Source organism: Crocuta crocuta, unplaced genomic scaffold (genome assembly GCF_008692635.1).
Source record: "Crocuta crocuta isolate KB4526 unplaced genomic scaffold, BGI_CrCroc_1.0 scaffold160, whole genome shotgun sequence".
NCBI lineage: Eukaryota > Metazoa > Chordata > Mammalia > Carnivora > Hyaenidae > Crocuta > Crocuta crocuta.
In genome coordinates, this window is record NW_027527591.1 from 207,502 (window position 1) to 223,021 (window position 15,520).

The following is a 15,520-nucleotide window of genomic DNA, read 5'->3' on the forward strand; positions in this document are numbered from 1 at the left end:
GCAAGATCAAGTCATATATGCCATATGGTGAAAGTGTCTCATCCATACTTCCTTCTTTCTTTCGTTCTCCTCAAACCTCTCCCCTTTTTGACCTAATCTTTTTCTTCGCATGTTCTTTATTTTACCATAAATGTTGTAGCTTTTATCTCAAGTAAGAAAACAGTGTGTCACAGCACTCATAGTCTATTCCAACCATCTAACCCTCCATTTCATTTCCATGCGAATAACCTTGAAGTTGATTAAAATATTCAGTCTAAAAAAAATCTGAAAAATATGTCAATTATCAGATTAAAAAAAAACAATTTATTCTGTCCAGATTTTAACCCTTAGTGTGCATGAAGATGGACCAAAAAAGAGAGAATCCGTCTGCCANGTGAATGAAGAGGAGAGAGTTTAAAGTAGAGTGATTAAAAAAGATAAAAGACTAAGTTGATTTTTTTCTTGTGAAAACACAAGAACATCACTGGAATTCTCAATCATTTAGAAGAAAACTATATAAAGTGACTTACATACTATCTTGCACATAAAAATACTCAATAAATTATATTGTTAACACAATTACTAGATATACTCAATTCCTCTAAAAGCTAATTACCTAAAATGGGGGGCATGCCAGTAGGTAAATATCTTCTAATGGACAAAATATCAGGATGCATGATAAATTTAGTAGATAAATCTACTTATCTGTTTCACAGAATTTCAAAACTCAGATTCACATAAAATAAATGCAAAAAGATTTCTCATTAAGAGCTATGTCAGAGCAATCACTGAGGAGCAGTTACTGTGATGCTGCCCAAGAAATGGGATAAGCCTGATAGGGCTTTAGATTTAGATTTAGATACACTGTATATCTTTATAAAATAATTTAAGCTTTTATGAACATCTATTTTGAGTCTACCACAGCTCTCTTATTTTCAACAACTTCATGAATTATATAAAAGAATGAATGTTTTATATCATCTGAAATGTAACCCATAAGAGGTTAAAAAATACTTAGAAAAATAATGCAAAGTTTCTTAAGCTGAACTATAAATGTGCAGCATTGCATCAGCTCCCTTTTTAAATATACATTTGCAGGCCTATTTGTACTTATCCCAGAAAAGAAAGCATAGGAATTGATTGAAGTATTAGACCTTAAAGTTTTTCTGACCATTAAATTGGTTTTCAGGGACTTGCTTTCTATTTGCACAAATGAAGTCTACTCAGTAAAACAATTTAAATTCATTTCATGGTGATGCTTCTGTTATGACCTTCCTACTGCCCATCTGCTTAATAAAAGGAAAAAGTTGGACTGAAAATAAAATTTATAATATTTGTATAAGCAATTAGTATTTTAAACTATATAGTATTTTCTCATTACATTAATACAGCATCATAGTGATTTAAAAACAAATCTTTTACTAAGACAGACACCAGGAATTCTATTTCAAGTACAGTACAGTAAGTTATTCAGTGAAACTTTCTATTTAGATTTGTATCATAAAGAACACACATCTTACATATTTTTCTCTTTAGTTCTATTCTATTTATGTACTTATTCAAATTTTTATTTAAATTCTAGTTAACATATAGTGTAATATTGGTTTTAAAAGCAGAATTTAGTGATTCATCACTTACTAATATAACACTCATTGCTCAACACAAGTGCCCTCCTTAACACCCATCACCCATTTAGCCCTTCCCCCACTTACCATCAACCCTCAGTTTGTTCTCTATAGTTAAGAGTCTCTTATGGTTTGCTTCCCTCTTTTTCTTTTTCCCTTCCCCTATGATCATCTGTTTTGTTTCTTAAATTCCACATATAAGTGAAATCATATGGTATTTGTCTTTCTCTGACAGACTTATTTCACTTAGCATAATACACTCTAGCTCCATCCATATTGTTCCAAATGGCAAGAGTTCATTCTTTTATATGGCTGAGTAATATTCCATTATATGTATATATATCACATATATACGTATATATAATATGTACATATATGTATATGTATATATGTGATATATATACATATAATACGTCTATTTGTTCATTCGTCACTCTATGGACATTTGGGCTCTTTCCATAATTTGCCATTGTTGTAATGCTGATATAAACATCGGAGATGTGTGTCCCTTTAATCCAGTATTTTTGTATCCTTTAGGTAAATACCTAGTAATGCAATTGCTGGGTCTTAGGGTAATTTTATTTTTAATATTTTGAGGAACCCCCATTCCGTTTTCCAGAGTGGCTGCACCAGTTTGCATTCCCACCAGTAGTGTAAGATGGCTCCCCATTCTCCACATCTTCACCAACATCTATTGTTTCCTGTGTTATTAATTTTAGCCATTCTGACAGGTGTGAGGTGATATCTCATCGTAGTTTTGATTTGTATTTCCCTGATGATGTTATTGAACATATTTTCATGTATCTGTTGGCCATCTGGATGTCTTCCTTGGAAAAATACCTATTCATGTCTTCTCCCCATTTCTTAATTAGATTGTTTTTGGGGTTTTGAGTTTGATAAGTTCTTTATATATTTTAGATACTAATTCTTTATCAGTTATGTCATTTGCATGCTTTTTCTTAATAAGATGGCAGAATGACTATATAATTTCCCCATTTCAAGAAACCAGTATTTCAAAATCTATAATTAAAATATAAAATATTAAGATACTCATATTTGCATCATACTATAAAATACTATCCCCAAATCTCCATGTTTCAAATTATAAAGGTGATTTAACAGTGTGCTCTCAAAAATTAGTTTTAAGTGAATGCCCCCAGTAAAATAATTTTATTAACTAGTTTTAACTAAGTATTTGGAGTAACCATTTAATAATATATTTACTGGGTTATTTTGTTATACAATTTGGCAAAAGGAAGCATACAGTTACTTGTTTATCTGCACCAAAGTAGGCCATCTTTGTCATGTATTTTTCTCATGCACAAAAAAAAAATCAAGTTAACTTCTGGTAACAGTATTACATAATTACCGATTATTTCATTATTTTCAACTGGTAATAAATTCATTTGACCCACTAATATTAATATTGTAATAATCGTTGGATAGCCAAAATGGGTTCAACCATATTAGAAGAAAACTTTCATTATATTCTTAACCAAAAAAGAAAGGGTATATCCATGTCCAGAAAAAATACCTTCTTAATTTAACAAGCAATTACCTAAACTCTAAACCATAACATTTTATGGGCTTCATTATTATCTTTATTTCCACAGTGTTTGTTTCTGAATGTCATTAAATTAAATGGGTCTTTAGAAAAGCTGGATACTCTCTGACCTTCTATACAAGTAAATTTTGTAAGATGTTAGGGCTGCTTAATAAAGCATCTAATTTGTCCTCAATATTAACTGCCATTTAATTTTAGTTTTCTTTGTCTATATTTCAGGCAGAAGGTTAAAAACAGTATTTCATTATTTTTAAAATGATACACTTTAATCTTCTAATTAGCAAGCCCTACTCAGTTTTTCTTTTCGGCCAAACCTTTACTACACTCAATAAAACTTTTTTGGTCTGCATTATATGTTTATTATGTAAAGGCCCAGCAAAGGACCACAGTAGTCTAAATGGGACAAGACTTAACTTTATAGTTCACTGTTAAAAAAATTTCCATCATGAAGGAAAAATGATGTCTACTCCAAAGGCAGTAAGGGGCAAAATCACCAATTACTCTAAAAATTATTTTGAAGTTTGTTTGTTTGTTTATTGAGAATGAGCTAGGGAGGGGCAGAGAAAGAAGGGGACAGAAGATCCAAATCAAGCTCTGTCCTGACAGCAGAGAGCCAGATGCAGAGTGTGAACTGTGAGATCATGACCAGAGGTGAAATCAGACGCTTAACCCACTGAGCCACCCAGGCGCCCCATCCTAAAAATTATTAAAAGCTTAACTAAAAAGCCAAAATGTTAACAGCACACATCACTTAAGTCCCTCCTATTTGTCACAGATAGGCCATGGGGTTACACTCCCTATTATATGGAGCTCACAAAATAAAACAAAATATATTACATCAGATAACTAGATGCAAAAGGTATAAATTTAAATCTCTCTCATAAATACACAGTATTAAATTAAGGATAATCTAAATAAACAGAGGGATATACCATATAAATAGAAGACTAAAATTTATGAATGCATCAATCCTTAAAAATATATATGTATTTATAAATATGTGTATGTACACAGACACACACTCACACACATATTCTTCCCAAATCATGTTATAAATTCAACTCAATCACTAACCCTCACCTTTCTATAGAAATTAACAAAGTGACTCTAAAATTTATATGGAAACAGAGAGGACCTAGAATAGCCAAATTATCTTTAAAAAAGAACAAAGCTGGGGCACCTGGGTGGCTCAGTCGGTTAAACATCCGGCTTTGGCTCAGGTCATGATCTCACGGTTCATGGGTTCAAGCCCTGCGTCAGGCTCTGTGCTGACAGCTAGCTCAGAGCCTGGAGCCTGTTTCAGATTCTGTGTCTCCCTCTCTCTCTGACCCTCCTCTACTCATGCTGTCTCTCTCTCTCAGAAATAAATAAAACATTAAAAAAAATTTTTTAAAAAGAATGGTGCAGGAACAACAGGATATTCCTAGAGTAAAGAAAATTAGTCTCAAGCTCCTACTTTACACTATATACAAAAAATGTATGGAACAAGAAAACACCCCAAAAGCCAAAGCAATCTTGAAAATGAAAACCAAAGCAGGAGGCATCACAATACCAGACTTCAAGCTGTAATCATCAAGACAGTATGGTACTGGCACAAGAAAAGACATTCAGATCAATAGAACAGAATAGAGAACCCAGAAATGGACCCACAAATGAAGAAGCCATCAAAATTCTCGCAGAAAAAGCAGGCAAGAACCTCTTTGACCTTAGCCACAGTAACTTCTTACTCAACATGTCTCCAGAGGCAAGGGAAAATAAAAGCAAAAATGAACTATTGGGACCTCATCAAAATAAAAAGCTTCTGCACAGGGAAGGAAACTATCAGCAAAACTAAAAGGCAATTGATGGAATAGGAGAAGATATTTGCAAATGACATATCAGATAAAGGGTTGGTATCTAAAATCTATAAAGAACTTATCAAACTCAACCCAAAAGCAAATAATCCAGTGAAGAAGTGGGCTAAAGACATGAACAGACACTTCTCCAAAGAAAATAGTCAGATGGCCAACAGACACATAAAATGATGCTCAACATCACTCATCATCAAGGAAATACAAATCAAAACCACAATGAGATACCACCTCACACCCATCAAAATGGCTAAAATCAACAAGTCAGGCAACTGACAAGTCAGGTGCTGGCGAGGATACAGAAAAAGAATCTCTTTTGCACTGCTGGTAGGATTGCAAACTGGTACAGCCACTCTGGAAAACTGTATGGAGGTTCCTCATAAATTAAAAACAGAACTGCCCTACAACCCAGCAATTGCACTACTAGGTATTTATCCAAGGGATACAGGTGTGCTGTTTCAAATGGACATATATATAGCAACACTATCAACAATAGCCAAAGTATAGAAAAAGCCCAAATGTCTATCAACAGATGAACGGATAAAGAAGATGTGGTATATATATACACTGAAGTATTACTCAGCAATAAAAAAGAGTGAAATCTTACCATTTGCAACTAGAGAGACAAATATCATATGACTTCACTCATATAAGGACTTTAAGATACAAAACAGATGAACATAAGGGAAGGGAAGCAAAAATAATATAAAAACAGGGAGAGGGACAAAAACATAAGAAACTCTTAAATATGGAGAACAAAAGAGGGTTACTGGAGGGTTCGTGGGAGGGCAGATGGGCTAAATGGGTAAGGGGCATTAAGGGATCTACTCTTTCAATCATCGTTGCACTATATGCTAACTAAGTTGGATGTAAATTTTTAAAAATTAATACAAAAATAAAATGTAAAGGGAGAAAAATAAGTAACTGAATAAATGCTATTCAAAAGTCACTATCATATAATAATCAATGACCTAGAGTTCGCAGTGAGATAGATCACCACCATCACCACATTTGTGACCTTGGACAAGTAATGTTGAGTCTATAAAATGTGGTAATAATGTAAATTATACCACTGTGTTGATAATAAGGATCAAAAAAAATAATACATGTGAAGTATATAGAGTGGTGCCTGACGTGCACTATGGATACAATTAAAAAAAGAATGATAGGTATAAGCTGAAATAAAACTTCTAAACCTTTAAAGGTTTTAGAAGAAAGCATAGAATAGTATCTCTCAGAGCTGGGAGTAGGCAATGGTATCTCAGACAAAATATGAAAAAAAATACAAAAAATTAATTAGACTTCATCAAAATTTAAAACTTCTGCTCACCCAAAGACACCACAAACTGGGACAAAATATTCACAATGTTCTGAAAAAAGATTTGTATGCATAATACATAAAGAACACTTACAAGTCAGCAAGAAGATGAACAATCCAACTAAAAATGGGCAGGACTTACACAGAAAACAGGAGAAATGAACACCCAATAATTACACACACACACACACACACACACACACACGTTCAATATCATTAAGTACTGGGAAGTGCATATCAAAATCATAACAAGCTAGTAAAGTGGCTTAAATGAAAAATATTAACGAAACTTAATATTGATGACAATGTGGAGCAAACAGAACTCTCATACATTGCTATTGAGAATGTAAAACAATCCAACTCAATGTTGGAACATGGACTGTCGATTTCTAATAAATATGAACTTACCCTAGACCAAGTATAGAAATTCCACTCCTAAAATTTTAATCGAAAGAGGACACATTCCCAGAAGAAGACTTATACACAAATCTTCACAGTAATATTATTCATTAGGGACCACAGTTGGAAACGACGCAGTAGGAAAAGAATAAACAAAATGTGGTATACACAATGAAACAGAATACTACATAGCAATAAAAGGGGGAAAAATTACTGATAAGTTTAAAAAACATACATATATTTTACAGAGTTCATGCTGAGTACCAAACACAAAGAAATGTACATTCTATGATTCCATTTATGAAATCCTCAAACAGGCAAACTGATCAACTATCAGAATACTTATATATCAGGACACTGGTTGCCGGTGCAAAGATGCAAGGAACATAGAGAAGGGACACAGAAATCTCTGGATAGATAGGGATGTTCTATAGTAAGATGGGTATATAGGTCACAAAGCTATCTGCCAAAATTATGTAGCTACAGCTTGTACATTTTAATTTATGCAAATTATAATTCAAAAAATGAACTGTAGAGGGGCGCCTGGGTGGCTTAGTCGGTTGAGCGTCCGACTTTCGCTTAGGTCATGATCTCACGGTTCGTGGGTTCGAGCCCCGCGTCGGGCTCTGTGCTGACTGCCAGCTCAGAGCCTGGAGCCTGTTTCAGTCTGTGACTCCCTCTCTCTCTGACCCTCCCCTGCTCACGCTCTCTCTCTTTCTCTCTCTCTCTCTCCCCTAGAAATAAATAAAAAAAAAAAACATTAAAAAATTTAAAAAAAAAAATGAACTGTAGAAAGTAAGATATTAAGTTGGGGTAGGGTAGGGTACGGGTAGGGGTAGAGATGAAATAAGAATGGCAGAAAGATGCTAAGTGTTGAAACTAAGAGGCCTATGAGGTCCATTATTCTATCTTGTTGACTTTCTAAATACTTGATATTCTTTCAGAATTAGAAGTTATTATACGTAAATAAATAAATTGCTGTGTACCAGCCTTCTGGAAGAAATACCACTTTTGGTTGTTTATTAAGTGTTGCTGCTATTGTTAATACGGTTGACAAAGATAATGATGATGATACTATTCTGCCTACTTAATATATATCTTATACCAGGTACTATGTTCATTCTCCTATAAAGGGTAAGTCAAGTACAATTGCTGCCTTCATCAAGTTTATAGGATATAGAGAAGATTAATAAGGAAATATAACATGCAATACAAGTTCAGATAACCATAAACTATAGTGAATGTTATAAAAGAAAAAAAGGGTGCTGTAATACAGAAAACGGGTTTAATCTTTATTGAGCACTGACCATGTAATAGACATTGTGCTAAATAGTTTAAAATGATTCTCCTCAAGGAAAGATAATATCAATCTATTTACATATGAGGAATATGAGTGATAATTATATTTGTATATCTAATAAAGGGTAGAGCATCATGTATTTGTGTTGCTCTATCCACAATACCTGATCTGATATTAATGTCTGTTCTAAACCAAAGTTTGAGTGGGGTTAGTATGCTGAGTTTGACAACACCAGATACTGTACTTTCAAGAACCTAAATGTCCCATAAAATGTTTGTTTGACTTCATTACTATTATGCTGTAGCCAGATAAGTCAACCTACAAAAAGACTATGCAGGGTATAATATATTCCCTATTTCCATCACGCCCCTCCATCCTATTTTTTTGTTTTGTTGTCTATTTCCAACAAAAACAAGCTCACATCATGCTTTTTTAAAAAACTATCCATTGGCCTCACATTTCACTCAGAGGGGAAAAAATCAAACTTCTAACAAAGGCCTCTACCAATTACCCCCTGGTTCTAGGCACTACGGTCTCCTTACCAGCCCCCTAACAAACCAAGCTGTGCCCACCATAGGTTCTTTGTACTTCCCCTTCCCTCTGCCTGGAATTCTTTTTGCCCAAGTTTAGGCATGACCTTCTCGCTCAGTTTCTTCAGCTATCAGGCAGGACTTCCCTCACCACCCTATATAAAACTGCACCCCATTTATCTCTACCAGCTTTACCCATATTACTCTTCTTCATGGAGTTTACCACCACATGTTACATGTGTTACAATCCACATGTAGTTAGTGCCTATCTTATTGTACAGCACAGTCTTAGTGAGTGTTAGCAGTGCAGAGGTAAGAAATGAGGGGTGGGGATGCGGAGGGAGGATGCCTGTCATTGAGTTAGAAGAAAAGGTAGAACGGCATGCTGTCACCAAAACTGAAGGAAAGGAGGAATGAAACAGGATGCACAGTTCAGTAGAAAAGGTGAGGTGGAAGCCAGACTACAGAATATTAAAGTACAAGTACAACGATGCTTTTAGGGGTAAACCATCCAACTAAGAATATTTTCAATGTCTACACTACGAGAGATAACATAAAGCACTGTAGTCAAGATACAAAATAAGATTAAGCAAATGGGTTCTTAATTAATAAAAATCATAATAGCTTTTGTAGAGTGAGACAAATATTGTGGCATATCAACTATCAGATAAAACAAGGTTTATGAAATAGTGTCAGCTGTAAAAGATATGATAATTTCAAGTGATGCTTTCTAGTCTTCATTCAACCAACAACTCCTTAAGTGTGTGGCAAGTTGCTTAAATTCTACCTCTGCATTTAAAATGACAGTTGGGACTACATCAAAATAAACTATTGAAACTACATCAAAATAAAAAGGTTTGCACAGTCAAAGAAACCAGCAAAACAAAAAGGCAATCCACTGAAGTGGAGAAGATATTGGCAAATGATATATCCAATAGGAGGGTAATATCCAAATATATGAAGAACTTATACAACTCAACACCAATTTTAAAATGAGTAGAGAAATTGGCATTTCTCCAAAAAAGACATACAAATGTCCAACGGACATGTGAAAAGATGCTCTACATCACTAATCATCAGGGAAATGCAAATCAAAACTACAATGATATATCTATCACCTCACACCTGTCAGAATGGCTAGTATGAAAAACAAAAGAATAACAAGTGTTGGCAAGAATGTAGAACACAAGAAAACCTCATGCACTGTTGGTGTAAATGTAAATTGGTGCAGCCAATGTGGAAAAGAGTTTGGAGCATTCTCAAAAAATTAAAAATTGAAATACTATATGATCCACTAATTCCACTACTGAGTATTTATGCAAAGAAAATGGAAACACTAATTCAGAAAGATAAAAACACCCCTACATTTGCTGCAGCATTATTTACAATAGCCAAGATATGGAAGCAACCTAAAATGTCCATTGACAGANGCAGTCATAAAAAAAGATAAGATATTACTCTTTGGAACACCATGGATGGACCTAGATGTATTCTGCAAAGTGAAACAAGTCAGAGATATAAGAGAAATACGTCAGAGTTTTTCTTTCAGAGAAATAAAAACAACATATGAATTCACTCATGTGGAATCTACAAAAGCAAAACAAATGAATAAACAAAAAGTATATAGACCTATAAATACACAGAACAAATTGATGGTTGCCAGAGGTTAAGGGAGGTGGAAGTGAGGGAGAAGATGGACAAAACAGATGAAAAAAAGGGGGAGACACAGGGTTCCAGTATGGAACGAATAAGTCACATGAATAAAAGGTACAGCCCAGGGCATACAATCAATGACTGTAAAATAGTGATGCATGGCAACAGATGGTAGCTACATTTGTGGTGAGCATAGCATAACATATAGAGAGGTTGAATATGTTCTCCACACCTGAAAATAATGTGACAGTATGTGTCACAAATAAAAAATATATTAAAAAATTAGCAATCCAGAGTCATGAATTAAAAAGCTCATTTGAGAAAATAAAAACTTTTCTCTATATTCTTGACTCTAAAGACACCTGCAGATTAAAAGTGAAGGGGTGGAGAAACATTTATCACAAATAGATGTCAAAAGAAACCCAGAGTAGCAATACCTAATATCAGACGAACTATACTTATTTGTTCTTGTATTGTCTCTATCCTGCTTTCATATCAGGGTAGTACTGGCCTCACGGAATGATTCTGAATGTGTTCCCTCTATTCCATTATTGTAAGATTTTGATAAAAATTGTCAATTTTTTTTAATACTTGGTAGAATTCACCAATGAAACCAACCATGTGGTCTCACAGTTTTGTTTGCTGGGAGACTTTTGATTCCTAATTCAACTTTCATTCTTGTTATTACTGTAAGAAGATTTCCTATTTCTTGGATCTAAGATCTAAGATCTGGTGGGTTTTTTTTTTATAAGTTATCTGATTTGTTAGTATATAATTGTTTATAGTAATCTTTATCACAAGGCATATTTCTATGAGTAGATGTCATATTGTTTTCTCTTCCACATTTGATTTTGAATTTTGAGTCTTCTCTCTGTTTTTCTTAGTTAATATAGTTAAAGCATTGCCAAGTTTGCTTACTTGTTTTAGAAAAACTTGTCATTACCTTCAATATTGTATTATTGTTTATTCTGGTCTCTATTTTATTTATTTCTGATTTTTGTTATCTCCTCTACTAAATTTAAGCAAAGTTCTTCTTTCTCTAGTTCTTTGTGATATAATGTTTATTTAAACTTTTTTTCTTAATACAAACATTTATAGTATAAATTTCACTCCAACATCTGCCTTTGCTGCATCCCATAGATTTTAGAATATTGTGTTTCCTTTTTCTTTTGTTTTGAGGCATATTTTGATACCCCTTGGTTTTATTTGGCCCATTGCTTGTGTAGTACCATGTTAATATTTACATATTAAATATTAAATGTTTACATTGTAGACTTTCCAGCTTTGTTTTGTTGTTGCACAATTGTGGTTGAAAAATATACTTGGTATGATTTCAGTCTTCCCAAATTTGTGATATTTGTTATGTATCTTTATTATGTGATTTAAGAGGGGATTTTTCTGTGTGTACTTGAAGAAAATGTGTATGTTATTTTTCTTGGAGGGAATGTTTTATATATATATCCTTTAGAACCAGGTATTCTGAAGTATACTTCAAGTAAAAAAATGTTCTTGTTGAAAAATAGTAACAATTGCTTTAAAGGAGGGTACACATTTAAAATAAAGCATATCAGAGGAGAGGTGGGTAGGGGATGGGTGAAAGAGGCAAAGAATACTAAGAGTACACTTATCATTGTAAGCACTGAGTAATGGTGTACAAAATGTCGAATCACTACATTGTACACTTTAACATAACACTGTATATTAACTATACAATAATACTAAAATAATAATATTAGAAAACCATTGGAAAATATCAAAACCAGTAGTAATTCTAAATCTAGGCATTATTGAAGCAGATGTCAAGAGAAAGTGAATCCATGATGTTGAGTGTCAAAATTATGTTTAAGTAAGTGTAATAGTATTAATTTTGTAAGAAATTGCATTTGGATGTTTTTGCCTATTCTTTAATATGTCTGAAGGTGTCACAATAACCAAATACATGTAATTTAGGAAAAAAAACTTTAATGAAAGTTAATTGATTGCATAATCTGTTCAAAGCTACAAAAAAGGATTTTTACATGTTTATATATTATGTTCTAAATTTTAAAATTGAGTATTAAAATATATGCAATAAAAATAAAAATTTTAAAAATGACAAACGGTCTGTATTTTAATATAAAAGCACAGGTATATTCTTTTTCAAGAAAGATTGTCAAACTTCTATCTATATTATTCTTCTCCAGTATCTAGTATATACTTTTACCTTTAAGGTAACACTTTTTAATACTACATTTTTCCCCTTATAAACATCTCTGTATAAAGAAATTTTCCAGTTATTTCTAAAGCTTTTTATATCAGGGTATAATTTATACATAATGTTGTACAAGTTTCAGGTATACAACATAGTGCTTCATATTTGTATATAGTGTAAAACAACCACAATAATTATAGTCAACATTCATCACCATACATACATATATATATATATATATATATATATATATATATACCATATATAAAACTCTTATATACGACAATCCACATTTGTAGAAAGATAGGGAAAACCTCAGTTCTAAAATTGGCATTGCTCACAACAGAGAAAGAGACCATTTTTTTATGTATAGTGATTCAAATGATATCTTAGAGTGAAATATTTCCCTTTTCATGTCTTCCTTTATGCTTCATCATTACTGAATTTCAAAAATATTAATGATGTGATGATTAAAAAAATCCAAGGATGACAGTCTTTAGAGATATTGATAATAATAGCTGACATTTTCAAAGCACTTTGTGATTTACACAGTTCTTTAATATAGATTGTCTCATTTAATTATCACATCACTCCCTAGGAGTTAATAAAATTATGTATAATTACTCCCAGTTTAACAATAAGAAAACTGAGTTAATAAGTAACAGAATAATGGAAGCCAGGTATTTGAATCTTAAGTTCAATATTCTTTCCATGGCAACTCTCTTCTCCAGACAAATATTAACTTTATAGCTATATGATTTCTCTAACTTTTCTAGATACCAGTATAATCAAGACAATGGGTAAAGGCCAACTCTTTTTACATACTAAATATTAATTCTTATTAGAAAAATGTTTAACATCTACACTTACTTTGCCTTAAAAAATAGCTTTAAGGGGCGCCTGTGGCTCAGAAGTTTGAGTGTCTGGCTCTTGATTTTAGCTCAGGTCATGATCTCATAGTTTGTGAGACTGAGTGCTTATGTTGGGCTCTGCACTGTGAGCACAGAGCATGCTTAGGATACTCTCTCTCCTTCTCTCCATCCCTTCCCCTCACTGCCACCAAAAGTAAATAAAAACACTTTAATAAAAACTTTAAAAAATAAATTAAAAGAGAGAAATAGCTTTAATCCTAACCAAGAAAACTTTAGAGTAAATTCTTTTTAAAAAGAACCCTATGTTTATTACTAATTCCTATGGGAAAAATACTTCAAAAGTCAAGTTGAAAAACCCGTATGATAAAGCATTACAATTTGGGGCAAACTTGTAGTGAGACAGTAGTAGCTTGGTAATATTTATAAAATATTTTTAAGAATATATCCAAGAATTAGTTTCCATGAAAGTACAATGTACTTTCATGAGTACATGAAATGTACTCATTTCATGACATAAATATTAGGCATCGACTAAGTCTCAGGCATCTTTCTTCAAATTTTCCATGTCAAGTAGATTAAAGGAAATAAATATTTTTCTTTTCTAATATGTTAAATTATATCAAATAAGATAGATCTGAGAGATAATCAGAAGCCACTGAAACAAAAATACATTTTAATAAATATAGTCAATTTTATATACATTTAGTAAACTGATATTTTAGTAAACACAAACAAGAAATAGATTTCATTTATGTGATATCTGTCTTGATTATGGGCTAACAGTTTGCAAAGGTAATAGTTTATATGGTTTTGATTACAGTTATTATATACAATATTCAATAATAAACCAGTAATCAACAATGAGTAGTTAATGTCACTATGGCAAAACTCACTGAACAAAGCGACTCTATATATTCAAAAGAAAGTTAGCAAACTCAAGCAATAATTCAAAGGAGATCAGGAACTGAAACAGTATGCCAAGCAGCACTCTGAAAAATTTGCTGTGTCAAATTCCCAGTGCATCCATTAGGTGTCAATACAATAACACAGTGAGCATCAGGGCCAATAGTGCAAACCACTTCTGAGAAATGAACTAAGAATAGAGAGAATTCTTGTTCTAGTAACTTATCATTCCATGGATTATCATACACTTCTCTCTAAAACATAAAATATCAAAAAGTACATCCATAGATAGTATTAAATTTGTATAATGTAAGAAAACATTTCTATGAATGTAAACATAAGTGAATAAATGATCATACAAATTATCTATTATTCTTTTATTCACCACTTTTTTTTTAATTTTAAGCTTATTTAATTATTTATTTTGAGAGAGAGAAAGAAAGAACACAAGCAGTGGAGGGGAAGAGGGACAGGGAGAGAATCCCAAGCTGGCTCCACATCCGAGGAAGGGTTTGAACTCACAAATAGTGAGATCATGACCTGAGCCAAGAATAACACACTTAACCAACTGAACCACCCAGGCACCCCTCACCACCACCTTTTTAAAAGTAGGAGCTTATTTTAAAATTTCCCCTCACTTTACAATACAAAGCCTTGTTTCTTTAAACTTTTTTTTACAAATATCTTAAAATATAATGTTCCTATATGGTAGTTCCACTTATCTAATTTTTGGTTTTAATATGATCTTTAACAGAGAAAACTCCTCCTTATGTATGTTTAATTTAAAAGAAAAATGAACAAAGCATGAACTTTCTCTACTCCATATCTAAGCATTGACTTTCCAATTAATATCACCATATTTTTTTACTTTTTTAATTTTTTTAAATTTATTTCTTTATGAGAGAGAGAGACAGCATGAGTGGGGGAGGGGCAGAGAGAGAGAGACAGAATCTGAAGCAGGCTCCAGGCTCCGAACTGTCAGCACAGAGCCCGATAAGGGGCTCAAACCCACAGACTGTGAGATCATGACCTGAGCCAAAGTCTGATGCCCAACCAACTGAGCCACCCAGGTGCCCCCATTTAATATCATCTGAGATGAATAGATTCATCCCTAGTCAACATATTCACATATGTGCCTTTGCCAGAATAATAGTGTTTATTTAAATTTGTTCGGCAAAACTGCATGTCCTCCATTAGTTTCAGAAAGAAAGATTTGATTCTTCTCTATGTATAAATTTATGGTAGGAGATTGTAAAATAATAGTCTCTTTGGGGAAATTTTCAAATACTAAAATTCCTCTAATGAGACATACACTGTCTCCTTTCTTCCTCTCTGC